The 8,463-nt window shown below is 39.4% G+C and overlaps 1 long non-coding RNA gene across 1 annotated transcript; it reads left to right on the top strand.

The window, feature by feature from the left end:
• Nucleotides 1-1,933: 1,933 nt before the first annotated feature.
• Nucleotides 1,934-8,025, top strand: LOC130597242 (uncharacterized). The gene is made up of 3 exons (XR_008971700.1): nucleotides 1,934-2,154; nucleotides 6,762-6,849; nucleotides 7,618-8,025. It is a non-coding gene; the product is annotated as an uncharacterized LOC130597242 (long non-coding RNA).
• Nucleotides 8,026-8,463: the final 438 nt, after the last annotated feature.

The following is an 8,463-nucleotide window of genomic DNA, read 5'->3' as shown; positions in this document are numbered from 1 at the left end:
CTTTTGTTCTTGCCAGTTAAGCTATAACCCAGAATAGAATAGGTAGCCAAAGCACATTGTTTAAAATCAGAGACCCTTTTCCCTCACGAAGATGAATGTCTGACAGGAATTTGTTTCAACTAGTTTCTATAAGACTTGAGGTTGCCAGCTGGGGAAACTGTACCAAGGGTGAAAAGTGCACCCTGAGGAAGACTGCTTACTTCTTCTTGAAGACCCCTGCCCACGACCATCGGAGGGCAGTGAGCAAGCGCTAAAAGGGAGGAGATTTATGATAATAAGCACCTAAACTAATTATAACATCCCCACCGAACTCTCGGGAACCTAATGAATATGTATGTTTGTGTATAATAAATATCCAGCTTGTTGAGCTCTCGGTGTGTGAGTTAAGAGGAGCGATCCCCTTTGCACCTGGCGTCACAATAAACATACCTGCTTTATAACTCTTTGTGAGTTATGAAGTTCTGTTCTGTAAATCAGAGAAGTTCCTGGAGGACTCTCTTCCATGGGAGGGACCCCACGCTGGAGCAGGGGAAGACTGTGAGGAGTCCTGCCCTTCAGGAGTCTCTGAATGTGTCAGTTGAAGTGATTGCAACCCCCATTCCCTGTTCCCCTGTGCCACTTGGGGGGAGGAGGTAGAGAATTTGCAAGTAAAGTTAAGTCTGAGAAGAAGGGAGGGGTGGGAGGAATGTGTTTGTATGATTTGGTTTTATTTCTCATTATCCTACTTTGATTTGATTGGCAATAAATTAAACTAATTTCTCCAAGTTGAGTCTGTTTTGCCTGTGATGGTAACTGGTGAATGATCTCTTCCTGTCCTTATCTCAACCCACAAGCCTTTCATTATATTTTCTCTCCCCTGTCCAGTTGAGGAGGTGGAGTGATAGAGCAGCTCAGTGGGCACTTGGAGTCTGGCCTGGGTCAACCCACCACACCCTAAAACAAGCAAGTAACACCTTGTAGCCCCATGACCCTAGAAGAGCAGAGAATCACTGCTGATATGGGAGATTAGGGGAAAACAGGATGAAGAAAGGAAATTAAAGAGCATTGTGCTGGTGGCAGCATCCAGATTGAAGTGTGTTCAGGGAAGGAATAGAAGTGAATCAGGTTGCATTCTAAGGAAAGGCATATGTGGGGATAGGTAGGGGGTCTATGAGGAACATCGATGGAGGGAAAGGTTGGCACAAGGCAGCTGGTAATAATGCACATTCTGGTTGCATATGTGGCAAGTCCACCAGGCTAAGTGTATACAGCGGTTACAGAAAACATTCAGCTTTGCCAATGAGGGCAGTACAGGTGCAGCCACAGTCTCACCTACTTTAAAGGGCAGCATTCGTTAACTTAACAAATACCCCATCCATCAGAAGCTCTTCACTGCCATTTTCTGATGGAAAAAGTAGTCGAAAATGGTGAGAAGCAGTGAGCACAAAGCAGAACTTCCTGTTCACTCTAAACTGCTCACAAGTAGCAGGATGCAAGCAAGGTGGAAAAGCAAAGCAAGCCACTGAACGGAGATCCCTGCACAAAACCCCCCTTTATCTTAATCACTAATCGGATGTGATGTCAGGATGGCAGTGAGCATGATCTATGCAGGGGACAGATATGTTGATATGACCACACCCCCTCTTCTCTCCTTCCTTCTCCCTCGGGAGTTGGCCCGGTGGTTGCTATCCATTTGAACAATCAGCCACTATTATAGGTTCCTTCCCCCTGCCTGCTCCGATGTAGTGTGATCTTACATCCATGGATAGTCCATTGTCATGCTACTGCTACTTTGCTTGTTAGAGATAGAATACTTCCTCGCACGCCCTTAGCGAGGTGGAGTTAATGTCCCTCCCAACCTTCCTTCCCCCCCCCCCCCCCTTGAGGAAACACACCCCCCTCCCCTCCAGCCCTAGAAGCTATCCGTCATACAGAAGGCCCTACCTCTTCCGGGTCTCTTCGGCTAGGTCACTACCTCCTCCTCTCTCGCTTGCTCTCTCTCTTTTGTGTGTTATAGCAACAGTTGCTTTGTGAATCAAGTACCAGTTACCGTAGTCCTGGTGACTGTTACTCATCAACAACAACCGCTCTTCCGCTGGCCTCCATCTCTTTCCTCATCGTCATCTAAAACACCCATCACCAACAAGAACAACAACACAGCTTTCCACGGTTCAGGTGAATGTAACTGTTCTGTACAGGCTTGCAATCCCGCCTTTCTATCCCTTTATTCTCCTTTCCTTCCACCCCAACCTTTACCTCCTCCCTCCTTGCAGCATCCTGGCTGGGACTGCTCCATTAGGCTTCACTATTGATTGAGGGGGGAGGGGGGAGGGAGAAGTCTCTAGCATTTTATCTTTCTCAGCTTTTTTTCCTTGCCATGTTATAATATGGGAAGAGACATTATTTTCAATGCGGAAGAAATGATGTAAATTGCCCTGTTGTTGTTTATTATGAAGGGTATTTTTTTTTTCCCCCGTAGTTTTTATCTGATATGCTGCAGTCAGTACTTGTAATGTTCCAAAGTATGTTGTATATCAATAGGAAAGGCCAGTGGGTAGCATAGCAGAGGGATTAAAGATCGTTTAAAACTGGCTTGAAAGTGTGATTAGTAGTTAATAGTAGAGGTTGAAGGGCTAATTGGTACTATATAAAATCCTTCAGTGAAATTATCTGTTATTTCCATAAACCAAGCTATTTGGTTGCAAGTGTAATTTAATTTCAGAATTGCAATGCTGTTCTTCTGAATACCTAACTTCATGTTCTCATTAACTAACATTTTAATTTTATTTAAAAAACATAATTGTTCTACATGGAATATTTGTTTGTATTATTTTCCATGCACTGATTCAGAGCCTTTTTGAATACTCCAGCTCATATTACTTGTAGAATTTAACCTGCTAGTATAGAAACCACTGAGTTTTCAATAAACTCAAAGGAACTGTGCATATTTAGAACACATAATGCTGTATGTTTGTCTTACTTTAGCTCTTCACAACCAATTTTTTTTTCTAATAAAGAAGTCTTTAATGTATAGTTATATAGGAAAAAGAACTACCTGTGTATGTTTTCTTAATTAAGGTGGTCCAACCATGGCATGTTGTTGATTCATGTGGTTTCCTGTTGTCATTTAGTTTCTGTATCAAGCTGTATTATCCTAGTAGATGTTCTAAAATAGTTTCATAGTCTATTAACCCTAGCTTATACTGTGTTAAGAAGTGAACCTCTTGTACATGCTATCTTGTGAACATAGTTTCTTTCTGCTACCTAATATAAATGCTTTTTAGAAAAATGACAGAATGTATCTAATGTGGATTTTAGCCTATTTTTAAAGTAACTTAAAAGAAGAAAAACACTGATAATGGTGTTACTGTCTAGTTCTTCACAACTCTTCAGTCAGTGGTTAGTTCTTCCCCCCCCCCCCCCCCCCCGATTCTTAATATAAATCCTATATATATTTCCTGTGTAATTGCTTTACTTGGATTTACTCTCATTTCTCTTTCTAACATTTCTAACATATTTTAATCTTGGGTGATTCTTTTTTGTTTTATTACATTATCAGTCCTTTTGAATTTAACCTAATTTTGAACTAACTATAATGTTGTATTAGGAAAAGAATTATTCATTTTTTAGAATTACTGTTTAATAACATGCAGATGCTAGAATTTTAAAGGGATATTTGGAATTCAGATAATGGGGGAAGCTAAAGAACATCCTTGGAACATTTTGCTTATTTAGATAAATTAAAATATCACTCTTTAAATCTTTTTTGTGTCAATATTTTCTTTGCTTTTGCAATTTATGTTTTAGACCTACTTTGCTTTTTTATTATTGCTGATAGTTTTGTCTCTCTGTGTATATTTTATAATTCTTTTTTTCTGTATTTGCTGGCACTCATTTTCAATCTTTATTAATCTCAATATGGTTCCTTTTTGCTGAATTGTTTCCTGTCCACTTTCCTTTTCCTTCTTAGGTGTTTTGCTTCCACACAATTTAATGTGTCACAGTTTACTTGGGGGTAGTTGGACATAGCAAGGCTGGGAAGCATTGTATATCAGACATCTCTGAAGTATATCCAGCTGAGCTGCAGGGATAGCCTACAGTTACTCTTTTGTTAATCAGTTTTCTTCTGGGGTGTAAACATTATCTGCTTCATCTCAATATAGACAAAATTGACATTTAAAATTTATTTTTAATATGACTTCTTCAGCCAATTGCAAATTATTAGGAAGAATGCTTATTCAGCAGTTCAGGATCTATTTTTCACACCAGCAACCTGAAGATTGGTTAAAACATCTTCAAATGTATTGTGAAAATAATAATGTTGAGGAATTAGCCTTTCTGTCAAGTAGGAGAATCTGAGTTGTAAGCTTATATTTTAGATAATTTAGTAACTATCTCTAAGTGTGTTTAGTTGATATTTGCTTATATTTTTGCAGAGCATATTAAAGCCTGCCCCCTTTCTGATATAGTAGTGCTGCTGTACCTGGTTTGACATCCCTGTTTTGCCACTAAAAAAAATCAGGGATTTACTAAAACCTAATATTGGTGTAGCTGATTGATTTATGTATGAGTTTTGTGTTTTTTATTTAATATCTGTGTTAATATATATGTGTTATATATTTTATGTATATGTATATACGTATACATTTAAATACAGGTGATTGAGGTGATTTAATTTATTATTTTATTTTAACATGCCCTGTTCTTGGAATTGCAAAGAAGTTAATTTTCCTGAAAGTTCTGGGTGACTGACACTATGTCTAGCTAGAAATAGAATAAATTTAGTGAAGATACACCAAAACTAAAACATATCGATGCTGGAAAATATTAAAAAATCGTGTCGATGGCAATATCCATTTCACTGTGGGTACATCTTTATTGTGTAAATGTGAAGCAGCTGTTCAGATAGAGTGAGAATCTGCGTATGTGTCAAACCCTGCTGTATGTACTTGCATCAAGTACTTAAAAGTTTGATGCTGAGGAGTGAGGGAAGGAGAAGGGATTTGAGTGGAAAAGACTAAAGGGAGCATTGAACTTGGACAGTTTGTACTGTACAGGCGTGCTAGTCTACCAGATGAGGGGGGAGTGCTGGTTTAATCTTGGTAGGGTCTGGTTCTGGTTGAATTTCTTCATGTGGGGAAAACTTAGTCAACCAAGCTGTCTCACCAAACAGATCAAGGCTCTGTCCCATTTTATATAAAAGCCCCTGTATGTCTGCAGAAGTCTCATTTACTTTAGTTACATTCAAGGGTCTATCTTATGGTACCAGTAGAGGGTTACTTATGGAACAACTGAAGTTGGACAGCACTGGCAACTGCTCTTTGCTGAAGTCCCTCCTGCCTGTAGTATATCCTTGAGCAACACAGAGGAAAACACTTGCTATCAGTAGAAACTAGATCTGGCAAATACCAAGGCTGTAAAATATAGTTCAGACAATCAATAGCTAGCTTGTAAGTGCAGCAATTTTTACAGTATAATATATCTAGTTGTCTTTAACTGTAGCTGTGTAGATATAATATTTTTAGACAGTTTTCCAAGCTGTTTTCCATCACTTTTGAGATCATAATCAATAGGTTAGCTTTTAATGTTGCAGCAATCTGTCCTTGAAAGTAATTAAATATAGCAATTACTGTACTTTTTAAGTCTCTATAGTTCTCTCTTTGCCTGTGTTGATGGAAATGGGTGCTTGATTCTGGACTCCAAATTGTTACTGTGTTCTTTACAAGGCTAAATCCTAAAAGTGCAGGAGATCATAGAATCATAGAATGGTTTGGGTTGGAAGGGACCATAAAGATCATCTAGTTCCACCCCCCGCCTTATGCAGTGACACCTTCCATTAGACCAGGTTGCTCAAAACCCCATCCAACCTGTCCTTGAACACTTCCAGGGTTGGGGCAGCCACAGCTTCTTTGGGAAACCTGTTCCAGTGTCTCACCAGGCTCATAACAAAGAATTTTTACTAATCTAAATCTCCCCTTTTCCAGTTTAAAAGCATTCCCCCTTCTTCTGTCATTACCTGCCCTTGTAAAAAGTCCCTATCCAGACTTGTTGTAGGCCCCCTTTAGGTACTGGAAGGCTGCTAGAATGTCTCCCTGGAGCCTTTGCTTTTCCAGGCTGAACAAACCCAACTCTCTCAGCCTGTCTCCATTGGAGGGATGTTCCAGCCCTCTGGTCATCTCTGTGGCCCTTCCTCTTGTGTTGGGGGCCCCAGAACTGTACACAGTATTCCAAGTGGGATCTCACGAGAGCAGAGTTAGAGGGGCAGGATCACCTCCTTGGACCTGCTGGTCATGCTCCTTTTGATGCAGCCCAGTACACAGTTGGCTTTCTGGGATGGGAGTGCACAGTACTGGCTCATGTTCAGTTTCTCATCGACCAACACCCTCAAGTCCTTCTCTTCAGGGCTGAATCACTTCTCTGCCCAACCTGTATTGCTCTGACCCAGGTGTAGGACCTTGCACTTGGCTATGTTAAACATCATGAGGTTTGTGCTGACCCACCTCTCAAGTGTGTCAAGGTTCCACTGTATGGCATCCCTTCCCTCCAGCGTGTCGACCGCACCACATAACTTGATTTTTGTCAGCAAACTTGTTGAGGGTGGATCTTGACAAATATGTTAAACAGAGCTGGTCCCAATACTGACCCCTGAGGAATGCCACTCGTCGCTGGTCTCCACTAGTAGTATGAAATGTTTTGAGGTGCACACACTAGGTATTGTATAGACTAGTTATTTTAGCCTTTCTGATAACTTTTGAGACATCTTTTTATTCTTTTTTATACAGTTTCTGTGATACTGCCCTTCATCTTGTTTGAAAGAGGTGTAGAGGTTTCAAAAACACAGATTTCATCAGAATAATTATATGGGGAAAGGTAAGAGTAAATTTATGCTACTATTGAAGAAAAGGCAGTCAGTTACCAGGTTTTATATATTCCATTTGGTGATAGACCTCTGGCCAATAAGCAAGTGTCCACACCCTATACTTCATCTTTTTTCATATGGATACATTTTATGGCAAAAGCTATAAGCCAGTTGTCATTAATCATGCTACTATAGACCAATTTAAAGGAAAAAATCCATATAGATCCCTTTTTCTGTGTGCCATTTCTTATCCCCTCTCTAGTAGATTTGCTAAAATATTAATCCTGTAGAGGCATTTGCAGATATCTAATTTGGCCTGCAGAATTTTATAATTGAAATTAATGAGCAAACCCAATAGAATGTAGTTTGACAGAAGCATCTTAGAGTCAACTTAAAGATTCATTTGGCATATATAAATATAAAAAGTAAATATGAAGCATCATGCTGCTGTTTTTAAGGTGTTTTTTTAGGTTGTTAATTTATGGTCCAAAATATAGCGCTTTATCTTGTTCTTTGTGAGCATAAAATAAAGTATTTCTACAGAGCATGTTGTGCAGCTGTTTTAGCTGTTGAAACATTAATTTTGAGGTTTCTTGGGTTTTAATTTTTTTAATTGTCCTCCTAAATGACAAATTAGAGGAAAACTTTGTTGTTTGCTTTCAGTTAGAATGTAGTGAAGATAACATGTACTGCTTTAGTTTTTCTGCTTTAATATTAAATATTTGCTTGTGTGTGCCAGCAAAGTAAAATAAGGAATTCATTCCACTTCCCATTGGCAGGCAGATGTTCAGCCGTTCCCTGGAAAGCAGGGCTTCATTGTGCGTAACGGTTCCTTGGGAAGACAAGTGCCATAACTTTGAACATTCTCCCCTTCTTCCTCCTTCCCCCCAGTTTTTATTGCTGAGTGTCATGTCATATAGTGTGGAATATCCCCTTGGCCAGTTGGGGTCAACTGTCTCAGCTCTGTCCCCTCCCAAATTCTTGTGTACCTCCAGCCTACTTGCTGGCAGGTCAGTGTAAGAAACAGCAAAGGCCTTGATGCCACATAAGCACTCTTAAACAGCAGCTAGAACATGGATGTGTTATCAAAACTGTTTTAGTCACAAATCCAAAATACAGGACCATACAAGCTGCTATGAAGAAAATTAATTCTATGCCATCAAAAAAACAGTGCAATTGTTAAGATCTGTTAGTATAACCCTTTTAAAGAAAGATATCTGGAGGTATGTGGTGACTATTTGAGAAGATTTTTAAACTCTAAACTAGTTGGTCAGAAATGTATAAGTAGGCCTACAGATTTATGAATGCTTCTTAACCTGAAAGCACCACATACCTTTTAGGTTGCACAGCAACTGACTCCTAGCAACAGTAGTAGATTGAATTTCTAAAAGCAACCGTGTTGGATGTAATAACAAAGGAAGAGTATGAACAGTTGTCATGGTTTTCTTTTCATAATAAAGTAGTTTGAATTTAAGGAACTTTTTGTCCCTCAAAAATATGAAGCCCCTTGTAAAACAAAGGTACTTCAGAATGCTTCTGGTACCAAAACTAATAAAGCTGTTTAGAATGAGAGTGGCTGTCATGTTTTGGGCTCTGTGTGTGTGTGTTGGAGTTTTGGTTTTGTT

This window comes from Pezoporus wallicus, unplaced genomic scaffold, assembly GCF_028554395.1.
Source record: "Pezoporus wallicus isolate ANWC-B61680 ecotype Strahan unplaced genomic scaffold, APGP_CSIRO_Pwel_v1 contig_8690, whole genome shotgun sequence".
In the NCBI taxonomy this organism is placed as follows: domain Eukaryota; kingdom Metazoa; phylum Chordata; class Aves; order Psittaciformes; family Psittacidae; genus Pezoporus; species Pezoporus wallicus.
This window is presented reverse-complemented; position numbering and strand designations above follow the sequence as displayed.